Genomic DNA, 12,717 nt, shown 5'->3' on the forward strand with positions numbered 1-12,717 from the left:
TATCTGTCCTGTCCATTATCTCAATTTTATTTTACCTCTTTCAGCTTAAAGCTATTATCATATCTTAATCATGTAACTATATACATTATTTAGTTTAAACCCATTATCTAAAATTATAAAAATACTTCCTCAAAGTATCTTTCATTTTATAATTAAGAATATGTCATTCGCATCGAACGATTGATTAATCTTCTGGTGATATATTTTTAAGTCTTGATTTTTTTTTTATTTCTGCGAATATTTAATCAAAGATAACCTTAAATAATAATCGACTCGATGACTCTCCTTACTGTATTCCTCTTGTTATTTTTAAATTTCCTGTATTTATTTTGTTATCGCATAAGTTATTTTAGAATACATTCGCCCGTCAATATCAGTTTCTGTATAACTATTCGATGATTTCTATATTTGTCTTGATAACACCATTTATTATAGTAACATACTTTAGTAAAACAGTTTTACTGTTTACAACAAAGTGAAACTATAATATATAGTTGTATTTATAGTTTTATCAGTTGCGTTTTTAAAATCTAAAGACTAATAAAAATATAATAAATAAATTACTCTATTCGACCCTTTTTTAATAAGTTTCCTTTATTTTGCGTTCTATTAAATTGAATGAAATTTAGTTTGTTCAAATCTTTGTATATCTTATTACCTTCGTTTCTTAAAACGTTAGATATTCCTTTTTCTTTTTATAGTAAATAATTAAAAATCCAGGACGAAATATGTATTTAAAAATGTATAAAATATACAATACTGAAGCCTTATACAAAAAAATGTTGTGTGTCAGTGATTATGGATGGACGTTAGAAGACTTCCAAAGAATTTTTGTATACATTCAATATTGTATACTTTTACATTGTTAAATATTATATTTTCCTGAATTATTTTAATACGAAGCACAAGACTAAATAAATTTATCTATAAACTAATTATAATGCTCTAATTAATTATACCGTATTTTCACGGAATGACTGACATGCCGCATAAAACGGGAGACTAGCATACCGGAAACCCGGGGTTACTGGCATGCCGGTTAAACTGCGACTAAAATATAAAATTAATCAGATCTAACAAAACTAGTTGTTAATTAAACGTTAAAGAAAATGTTCTTCCGAGTAGAATAAAATAATAACATTGTAATTTCACTGAATTAAAATCAGAAAGAGAGTTTTTGTTTACAAGACAATAAAACTTATGACTTATGACTTATCAATAAATAAATGACTTATTGACAGTAGTGGGCTACACTGACCTTCTATCCTGACCATAAAAATAATACTTTCCTCTCAAATTTCACACAAAGCTGATGTTAATGGGTGTAAGTCGAGATAATTTACCAGTACAGCAAGTTTCTTACATTTAATATGTTTATTTTTGCCTTTTTGAATTGAATAACAATAAAATACACATAAAAAAGGAATTCCACTATTATTTTACGTCGTTAGAAAGAAGACAAAATGAAGAAATTAAACGTGTAATCGTAGTTTTTGATGTAATGCTGACAGTTCCACAGTTTTAAAATAAAAACTCGTTCGTTTGTTTTAATGCACCCTCTAGAGAGGGATCTATAACTGGCTTTTCATCGAGACAAACCGGCATGCCGATCATTCCGCAGAAATACGGTTATATAAAGTTTCTTTATAATAATTATAAAGAAACTTTATATAGGTTTTCAAGAAATTATAATAATTTCATGAAAACCTAGTAAAAATTAAGTAATAGCGAGCAATTATTTATTATGATATGTATGATTATGTATGACGTATTAGTCATATTGAACATTAAACTTTACTTGATAAAAATTTGTATAAGCCACCTAGAATATAAAACAATTCTATTGTTTTATGGTTTTTATTGAGTACTAAATAAATACAGTTCAAAGAAACAATAGAAAAACTGTAACAAGATAACAACAAAACTTAATGAGATACCTCAAATAGATACGTGTTAAAAATAGGAGGTTAGAATATTACATTACTAAAACATAAAAGAAAATGAATCTATTGATGAAACTAAATATTTGTAAATGGATAAACCTTTTATCAAAATATATAATATTCGTAGAAAAGTAATTGCTGTGAAGTTTTCTATTAACACACATCTGTTAATTTAAATTCCATAGTCGGAAAAAATTACAATTTATAATTGAATGTCTGAAGCATTTAATTACATTCTGAATTTAAAACAATCAATGGAAGCACAAATAATAAAGTTAACTACACAAAAATGCGAAGAAAATATTTAGAAATTAAAAATATTACTAATGAAAATTTCTGTAAAAAATAAATTCCATTAAACGCCATTAATTTAGAGTTCATTAAATTGGAATTCAAAATAATTCGGCTCAAGTTTCCCCAATCATAAAAAAACAAAGTAAAATCGTATGAACTGTACAGTACAGTAAAAGTCTTATAGAATTTTGACTATAAACCGGAACCTGTCTAACGAGGAAACGGAACAGGTTTTGGGGTACGAATAACGTAGTTTAATATGAATAAAGCGATATGAAAGGCAATACAAAGAATTACACACTAATTTATTGTATGTTACTCCAGATTTTCGCAAAGTGGGCTCCACAACTGAAATTCTAGCGCTCTACGAATCTTTTAAAATATTTTTAAAGTTAATAAATCAAATGCATTATTTTGTTTATTTTATAACTATTTTTAAGCGTACGGTTATTTATTTGAGTTGGCAGTGCACCTCAACATGGTAGGTGCCTCTTATCGCGCATCATTCATACATTTGACATTTCATTGAGTGATTAAAATAAAAAAATATATATAATTGTTACATAGATGAAATACGAGATCAGATATGGAAACCTTAGGAGCAGGAGGTCCCGATTAATTATATACAAACTTCCGATACAAATCGGAAGTTACGTTATTTTAATTCAAAAATTTCCCCCTGAAAGGTGTTAGATGACGGTACGACTCTATTGTCAAAGGAAAAGTATGAGGTACAGGGACAAACCACTACTAATTTGAGGTGGAAAGCATATGTATAAATTAAATAAATTTAAAAAATATGATTAAAAATTACAGCCCGGCATTGTGATACTGTCACAATAAAGAAATGCTCGTTTATATAGCCTTTCTTACGTATAGTATGTTTGCCTGAATCCATATACAGTATAATCACCCCATTGTAATCACCTCATTGTAATCAGCGATTGGTAATATTAAGCGGGATAAATGAGACTACAGTTAGAAGAAATTCTGCTTTTATCGACTTTCACATTATGCTAAATAATTAAAATATACATAACTTCAAAATTTTTTTAATTATAATAATACTGTATATAATAATTCAGTATTGTTTGTCTGGTGTTTTCAGTACCGTTTTTAACGTACAACGATAGCTGAAATAAATGCTGGCCATTTTAAATTATTGTGTTGCGTGAAAACGACTGAGTCGCATGCATAAAATTTAACGAACTCACATTTACCGATTTTCTCTGACGTCACTATTTGCAAGTATCGGTAATAAAGTAGTTATTTCGTACGCATAAAAGTACAAAGTTACACTAGTAACTTTGACGTCATTAAATTGATGGTACTCTTACTGTTCTGATATTAAACCAATAAGAAGAGGCTTTCAAGGTAAAACGTCCAATTATAGGAGAGGTTTTTAAGTTTTGTTTATGGTAAATTCAACATGTTGGGGAAGAAAGTCACCAGACAAAAATTTACGAATTTAGAAGTAGAAATATGAATGAATTACAGAAATAATACCAAAGTTTAAATATTAGAATTGGGAGTGAATATCCTAACTCAAAATCACTTGATTTACTTCGTAACAATCAAAATGATCATCTTTTACTATATACGTACGGTATACAATTTTTACACAAAATTAGTTTTAATTTAAAAAAAAATTTCTTTATTAGAGTCTCGCTCTTCTGATTTTCATAATTAAAAAAAGTTATATTTTAGTTACATTTCTGTGTATATCCTGTCTACACCTGTACAGTACACTCTGTTTGTGTGATTCGGACCAGGTAAAAATAAAGATATTTTATTTTGACTTTTGACTAAGATTTCCTCTTTTTGCTAATCAGAAACTTCACCAGTATAATAAGTCCTATTAATAAACAAGGTTCAAGTAGACATGATATACACAGAAATTTAAAACAATAAGGGCATAGAGGTAAAAAGAATTAATTATATTTTAGTTAATTACACTTTCTTTAGCTTAGCAGATATTTGATCTTAAACTCTGCTTAGTGATTGACTTGAGACTTTGTACTTAGAAATATTTTATATTAGTGTAGGATTAATTTTATTGCAATCTAAACCCTACACTTTTGTTTCCGGAAACTTTGTCTCGCTAAAATATCTGCTAGAATAAACAAAGAAATTTCTAAATTTTAACATGAGCGGAGGAAGAACCGAGAATTTTTGTCTGATCATTCGCCATATTGTCTGTAACTTCTGATTATCGGCAAAACTTTCCAATGGTTTTCCTTACCGCATAACATCGCGTGATCGGTTAAAATGTTTATGCATTCCAAATTACCGATAAATGGCGTCATACACCGATTCCGAAATTCTACCGATCGGTGAATGTTTTATGCATGTGGCTCTAAAGCAGGGGTCGCCAAAGTTGTCGATATCGACCCCCAGGGGTCGATGCAACATCATTGGGGGTCGATGCGGCTAGAGAGAGAGTCGATTAGGGGGTCGATGCGGCTAAAGGGTCACAATTTTTTTTTTTTTTTTTTTTTTTTTGCTCATACACTTACACTTGTAATAAAACTTTACGGTGGGGGTCAATGTGAGGTTTTGGAAAGTGGTTGGGGGTCGACAGTTAAAAAAGTTTGGCGACCCCTGCTCTAAAGTGATGAATGTTTAAACTTTTAAAGCACCGGTTAAGTCCGATAACGATTGCACATTATCAGCCATATGTTGAGGCTGATAACCAGAAAATGAGGCTTAACATGTCTATTTATTGGTGAAGTTTTATAAGTTAGTATATTTTACTTAGGCTATATGTTTTAGGACTTATAATTCTGATGAAAATATCCGTGATTTCAATAAGCGGATTATAATGTATTTCCAAAAACAATCATTATTATAAATACTATCAAACAAAAGTTAAGAAAACAAAATATTTTTCAAAACAGTACGTTTCTGTATATTCGCATACAGTGATCACAATATATAAAGGATGAACCAAAAGTAGGTGAACAGTAAATGTTAACATTTATTGAGATTACATATATAATTTTATCAAGGCAGGTGCTCAAACTGCTGTCCACAATTTACACAGCTTTGAAGTCTACAATTCACCATTTCGCTTCGACAAACATTTTTGTACAATTATCTTTGTGTATTAATTTCTTGAAATGCATTTCTAATGTAATTTTTCAACCTTAATCATAACCAAGTTAAATATACAGTACACCATTGTGGCATTGTTACAGTATAACCCTAACACAAACCCTATTGTTACCTACTTTTGGTTCACCGATATATTAACGAGCAGTGCCGTAACTAGCCATTCCTGTGCCCTGTGCGGGAATTTGCATTTAGACCCCTTAATTAATTAGGTTTGGGAAAGTAATAAAACAAATACATGCATTTTGGGCCCCTCTTCCAAGTGGGCCCCGTGCGGGTGCACCTGTTGCACCTGTCTAGTTACGGCACTGTTAACGAGTAATTATTTATTGTGACATCTTCACAATGCCAGGCTGCAATTTGATTGGTATCACTTTTGAATTTAACACGAAGAACAGAGATAACTTAGTATGGTATTAATAAAAATATAATGAAGTTATAAAATTATGCTTTCGTTGATCTGGTTAAAATAAATCGAGACTTTTCTACAATGGAAATGCCATAGTATCGATAAAAAATATATAAATAAATAATAAAAATAAAAGTAAAAAACACATCGTTTAAGCGCTACTTTAACGTAAGTAAATTAAAAATTCTCTATAATAGAAGTAACACTCAAATAAATAAATAAACAAACATCAAAAGAGTGTCTTCACAATCTGTCTTTTTTTCACATACAATAACTCAGGAACTCAACAGTCACGTGGCGGAGTCATCTTTTATTTGAAGGCTCTCCTCCGCCTCAATACATTTTTACGTTATAAATGTTCCGAATAGCTATATATAATTTGCTATAAATTTTATGGACTTATCACAACACAGTTTTCAATTGGAAAGCTCACTGAGATTTTATCAAACTAATTTGTACGGTACATATTGGTTTAATAAAATCTCAGTGAGCTTTCCAATTGAAAACTGTGTTGTGATAAGTCCATAAAATTTATAGCAAATTATATATAGCTATTCGGAAAATTTATTGCAATAGAACGAAAAGCAAATAATTACAACATTTTGAGTATTTATTCTATTATGCAAAGTTTTAATTGTTTATTCGTTCTTAAATTTTTTTATCAATGGTATATTTTTACATTGTGCCACCGCCAGTGGGTTTTAACAAGTTTTAAATGTCGAGGAAGAAAAAAACCCCTCAAAATAAAGGTTGACTCCATTGTATGAGTTTGTTGGGTCCCTGAGGTATGAGAAAAAGGCAGTTTATGAAGAGGCTCTATTTATTTCTCTATTTATTTGAGTAGCTTGTATAATAGAAGGAATTTCTATTATACAGAATCTTTGATTGTATATTCGTCCTTGATTTTTTAATCAATGGTATTAATAAATTATAACATGTTTATCTAAGAACCTTTTGTTACTTTTTCATTGTCTCGTGTTTGACAGATCGAAGGAAAGAAAATACATTTACAAAACTTTATTTATCTTTAAACTAAAACTAATCAAAATTTTATTGTATTTTTTTGCAATCGAAGTTATTATTTACTTTCTAAAGTATGTTTTTGAAAATGATTTATTTAAGTAGGAGATTGCCCATTGGAAGAACGCCTCATTAATTCTAGAATGGAAACAGAGTTCTGAGATACGGTTACAAAAATTCTCGATATAAATACTGAATTACAATTTTAAAACTATCCTATTTCGATCAAACTGTAGTGGTACAGTACATGTTATTAACCTATACAAATAAGTTATTGTAATAATCTAAGAAACTTTCATTTGATTTATTGGACGTGACACAAGCTATACGATCGACTTTGATTTTGCTCGTTACGAGTGAGTTTGGCTCATATTAGATTGGCCAGCATTAGTGAAGAATGGAAATAAGTTTTTCATCCGAACGACTATTAAGAAACATAAAAGTTCGAATTGGTTTTTCTGAAAGTTTGGGTCTTTCAGGGAAAAGTACAGTAAATGAAGTAATAAAGAAAACAAATAGATTGCATGCGTTATAAACGAGATCGAAAATGGAGCGAGCTAATTCGGTTTTTTTTTGGTAGGTTTACATTCATTAACCAGAATTACAGTAGTAAATACAATAACTAAGGTTTCATGCTTCTAAAACAATGTAAAACGTTATTTATTTTAATTGGGTTGCAATTTGAAAAAAAAAAAATTGTAGCATATTGAGTTAATTCAAAAAGTAATCTTTTTTCCAAAATCCGTTTGAAATTAACGATCTTGTATATAATATTAGTAAAGATTAAAAATATTAAGATTTAAAAAGAATTAAATTCAAAAGAAAAAAATTTAAAAGAGTTCTTCAGGGGTGTAATCTTTGTATACGTAATGACATAAATGCAGGTACTGTACAGTACATCACCGATTGCCCGACAGCTGATAGTCCTTCTAAAATCTGATAAAATCGTAAGGTTTCGTTCGAAATTCACGTGGCTACAGGACTATATCATTAGACGACCACAAATTGTATTACGCGTGTTGCGCGTTTTTTCTCCAAAGGCTTCATTTTAAGTAGACAAGTCATTCTTGTAAACTTTTCTCGTAAACTTTAAACTAGTAGATTACTTTTTTCGGGAGTTTTGCCAAAAAACTTGTAGTTTAACAAAATACGAAAATTTAGTTTTGGATTTTTATTTTTCAATTTTTATAATACAAAATGTTCTTAGCAGTCCACGCTACTTTGGGGAGGCGGGATAAGCACGATCAACGGGTCAGATGCGCATTGTAGAGTGAGCTACTTAATCGAATTATCCGTTTTTCATCCGGTAAAACGGATAAAGTTTATGTTTATATTTTGTTCTGTAAAATTATTTTAATATAGTATAAAACTATTTATACTATATTTATTTATATTCACCCTTCGTATTCGACGGTGGGTTTGTACTGACGATTTGTTTTTATTTGCAGGACGACAACATCAAGAACTCCATGACGGTGTTCGACACGGTGCTCTGAGGTTCCGCCCGAGGACCGGAAATCAGCTGCGGAGCGCGGAGACCGACGGAGGGAGTCGCGCCGGCTGGAGGCGGACGGCGCGTCGGCGGTTTCGCCACCCGTCGCCCGGGCCACGCGCGAAACGGCGGCGCGGGACGCCTCGGACACGCAAAACCTTCTCGTTTACTTCTCGGCGTCTTTCTCTTTCACTCTCTTTTTCTCTTTCTCACTCTTTATCTTGGTCGATCGCGAGTAGAGTCTAGTCGAGCGTCGACCGACTTCTTTCGTCTTAGCGTCCGTTCGACACTTTAGTCCGAGTAGAAAAGCGTTTCGTTCCTTAGAGCCGATTCGGCTTGGGCCGATGAAGCGGACCGTTCCGTCCCCTAGACGCACCATTAGATCGTTTCGTCCGTCGTCCAACTCGGTAGCGGTAACGTAGTCGTAGAGGTAGTATTAGAGGTAGCGCTAGTCTTAGCGGTAGTTTTAAAGTAGAGGTAGTGGAGCCGAGTAGTCGTAGCGGTAGAGCGCGTCCGTTCCGCGTATTTCCGCTTCCGGTCGACCGCCGGCGGATCGACGCCCTTCCACCGACGTCGTTCCTGCTCCGTGGAGACACCGTGCCTTCTCGTCACCCGACCTCCCGGCCCCGCTGGCCGCCGGTCGTACGTATTCCGGCGGGTCCGCCACCCATTCGACCCGCTTTCCATCCGCGCGGGACTCTGTTCCGCGCCCTTCCTCGGCCGCGGGCGTCGTCCTCCCGTCGGCGGCGGCTCGTCCGGCGCCCGTCCGTTCTTCTGTCGACTTCCCTCCGATACCTCGGCCGAAGCTCTTCAAAGTACTTTATGCTGTAAATAAAGTTATTCGCACGTTTTTCTCTGTCTTCGTCTTCTCCGTCATCGCCTTCAAATCCACCGAAACATCGAGGAAGCTTCGGTAGAAGGGACGGAATAGTCCACTTCACCGAACATTTCTCGATTTTTTCCTCGCCAAGACAAATTGATAAATAATGAATATCCTCCGAAATACGTCTCGGCATTTTCTATACGGAAATCGGGCGAACTATTCGGGTGTGGCAAAGCGAAATACCCAGACTCCCGTCGGAAGGAACCGTAAAATCCATTTCCCGTGTTTAATACTCCTCTTAATTAGACTCGTTCGGCACCGTTAATGCGGAAAAATCCTTAAAACACTTTAAAGTTCGTATACAAGAGCGCTTAAGTGTGATTCACGTTTTTGATGAACGTGGGTTCCGTTCGTTCATCTCGAAATTCAATTTTATACCGTATAACGTGTAAATTTTCATGCAATCGTGGGTTAAATTATTAAATAGCAACTCTAAAATGGATTGAAGACGACTGCTATTATTATTATTATTTTTTTAAATCAATGTTTACGAAACAGTGGTTAAAACTAAAAATAATATTTTTCTCCCAAATTGATCGTTTATCAGAAGAGCAATGAACAGAAACGATTTTCGACGTTACAGTTGCCAACGATTTGTCAAGATTCTATTGAAAAATGAAGCCGTAATAATACGTGTTTGATGTTTAAATGAGAGAAATGACTATGCTGCAATCACATCCAAGCTTTTCTTGAAGAGAATACACTACTGTAAAGTATATTGATAGTAAATCATCTAAATTATTTTGGATATCGACACGCTCACGTAAAAAAAAGAAAGGTTTAATGTAATTGAGAGGCTAATATTTTTTAAACGCTTAAAATATTATTAGTGTAGTGTGTAGTTTAGTTTAGTAGCGTAGTTACTGGAATTATTTACTGCACAAATATAGAAAGTGGTCTGACTTAAGATAACCAAAAATAAAAATTCTCAAAATTTTCTTAATCGAATTTATTTAACGGTATTTACGATATAAAATATTAAATTTTAATTATCTGACATTAATTAATTATTCGTGATGCAAATAAAGTATCAAACAATTGATATAATGCATATTTTTGATAATGGCAAGTGCGGTCGAGAAAATTTGCATTTGTACGATTTCCGTTTATCTGATGCAATCATTAAACTATAAAGGATCAAATTTTTTCACTGTGTTCATTAATTATAAGATAATAGAACCTACAAGTAGTAACGAGAAAATGATCATTTCAGAGAATTTAAACGGAAAAGTTCTTGAGTTTCGTAAAAATTTTTAGGAACTCATTACGCCCGAAAGATGAAGAAATAATTTCTTCTACTTTAAAATAACTTCCTTCCTATTCCGTTTTACTTATAATATAATTATATTTAATTATTATCTTGCTGAACAACTTCATCTTTTACATAATCATTTCATTATTATAATTAAGTGCGTAACATAAAGAGCTGATTTCATACATCGAAACTTTGCTGAATAAATCTTAAACTTTCTGAATAAATATTCAGAAAGTTTAAGTTCTATTGTGATAATAATAGACCTGCACTTTTTTACAGCGAACCTTTCAACTCGTTTCGACAAATTTGTTGTCTAAAATGGCTAACAATTAATGCTATCGGTAAGCTTTTTATCTTTTTCTTGTTATTTTCTCAAGGGAATGCTCAACGCGACGTTGTATCACGAATTGTTGATAACGTACCAAAAGAATTTTATATTGCTAAAACCGAATTGTTAAGTTATAAATTAATCAATGATAATATTATAATACGGTGTCGAAAGATTTTTTAGAGTCATTTAAATTAAAGCGCCGAAAGGAAGAGAAAAGCCGATTTAATCAGATTTATCGATTATAGAAAGATAATTTGGGTGAAATTTTGATGATAAATTCTAATAAAATCATCTTGTGTTCTTATTTATTTATTTACTGTAATTTAAAAAAATGATCGTTTTGAGAATGTAAACAGAATTTTCTCTCATTGGAAATGATTTTTGTTTTTATCGAAATCATATTTGGAAAGGAATTTAATATTTAATTATTAATATTTAAGAGTTTTAATCGAGATCATTAAGAATCTGATTTATGTTTCGAGAGTTTGATCTAGGAATTTGAATCTGTCAGGTTTTTAATCCGTAGAGATTATAAATGTCAAAACTTCTGAACAGAATAAAACTTCCCACGGGAGAATCTCCATTCGATTGCTGTCCACGTGTATTCTTTCCTTCTTTTTCTCGCGTAATGTTGACCTTAATAACTAGAACCGAGAAGGTCAGAGAATCAAAAATCCATTTCAAAAACCATGAATAAAATCGATTGTATGAAATTTCATCAGAAAGACATTAAGGAGAATGTGAATTTTTCAGACGCTTTCAAAAATTTTCATAAAAATGAACAAGATATGCCTCAATGGTTAACATATCAGTACTGTACAACATCTTTCTGTACCGTGACTTCTGTACTGTAGTAACAATTAATAATTTTTTAACGATAAAATGAAAATTTATCAAAATTAAGATTTCTCGAGAAATCCGGTTTGAATTTTCCGATTATCGAGAAAACAAACACGATTATTAAAACGTCGTATACTCTCAAGTCAGATAAGTGAAGTCCTGATATTACTTTTGTATTGCCATTTCTTTATAAGGTAATTGAAAATAATTTTGAATGTGTACATTTTACTTAATTAAACCTTTAACACTTAATTAATTACTTAATGCCAAACTAGATGCTTCTTAATTTCCACAACAACACTTTATCTCACTGAGAATTATTAACTTTAACAAAGGTTTTCAACCTGTTCTTCAGGCTATCTTCAGGTTTTTTAAAAGTTTATGGAACATTGATCTTTAACAAACTTTGAAAAAATACGGCATTAGTAACTATCGATATACTACGTTTGGAATTTGATGCCTGATATCTGGTGGTATCTGAAGTATCAAAAAATAAAACTTCCATTTCTTTTAAGTCTGACATTTCGTTTTCTAGTCAGTATTTCTCTTTCAAATACAGTAAATCTATTCTTTCATTTGAAGTTATGTGTTTCATTAGGAACACATTTAAATCGCTGATCACATTTTATTTCTAAGGCATTTTATTTCTAAAAATTCTGAATTGTAATAACATGAGCATGAATAGTAAAAATTCATTAATTTATTTAAAATTGTAACAAAATATTACAGATAATTTGTTAATTATTGAGTAAATATACTAATGACTATCACTAGACTGCAGACAATTTATATTTGTCGATATGACGCTATAAAGTAACGAAATACTTTTTATTGAGTTACTTTTAATTTTTTGCAACGTATAACATTAATATTAGTATATTTACGTTAATATTGTATTAACATAAATATAAATTTATGTAATGTAAAAGAAATTGACCGAAAAGCAATGTAGCCTCAACATACAAGTCTTTTTCTTTTCTTACTATGTATAACTCCACCCACTCTTTGGCATATCCAAATTGCTGTATTGGAGTTATTATTAAGTAAAAAAGAGTTACTTTAACATAAGCTCTGAGGTATCGCAAAATTTGCTCTGATAATCGAGACGGCTATTAAGTGACTGATGGATGTGTAAAGTT

This window comes from Centruroides sculpturatus, unplaced genomic scaffold, assembly GCF_000671375.1.
Source record: "Centruroides sculpturatus isolate CEXI.00-Female unplaced genomic scaffold, Cexi_2.0 scaffold608, whole genome shotgun sequence".
Classification (NCBI taxonomy): domain Eukaryota; kingdom Metazoa; phylum Arthropoda; class Arachnida; order Scorpiones; family Buthidae; genus Centruroides; species Centruroides sculpturatus.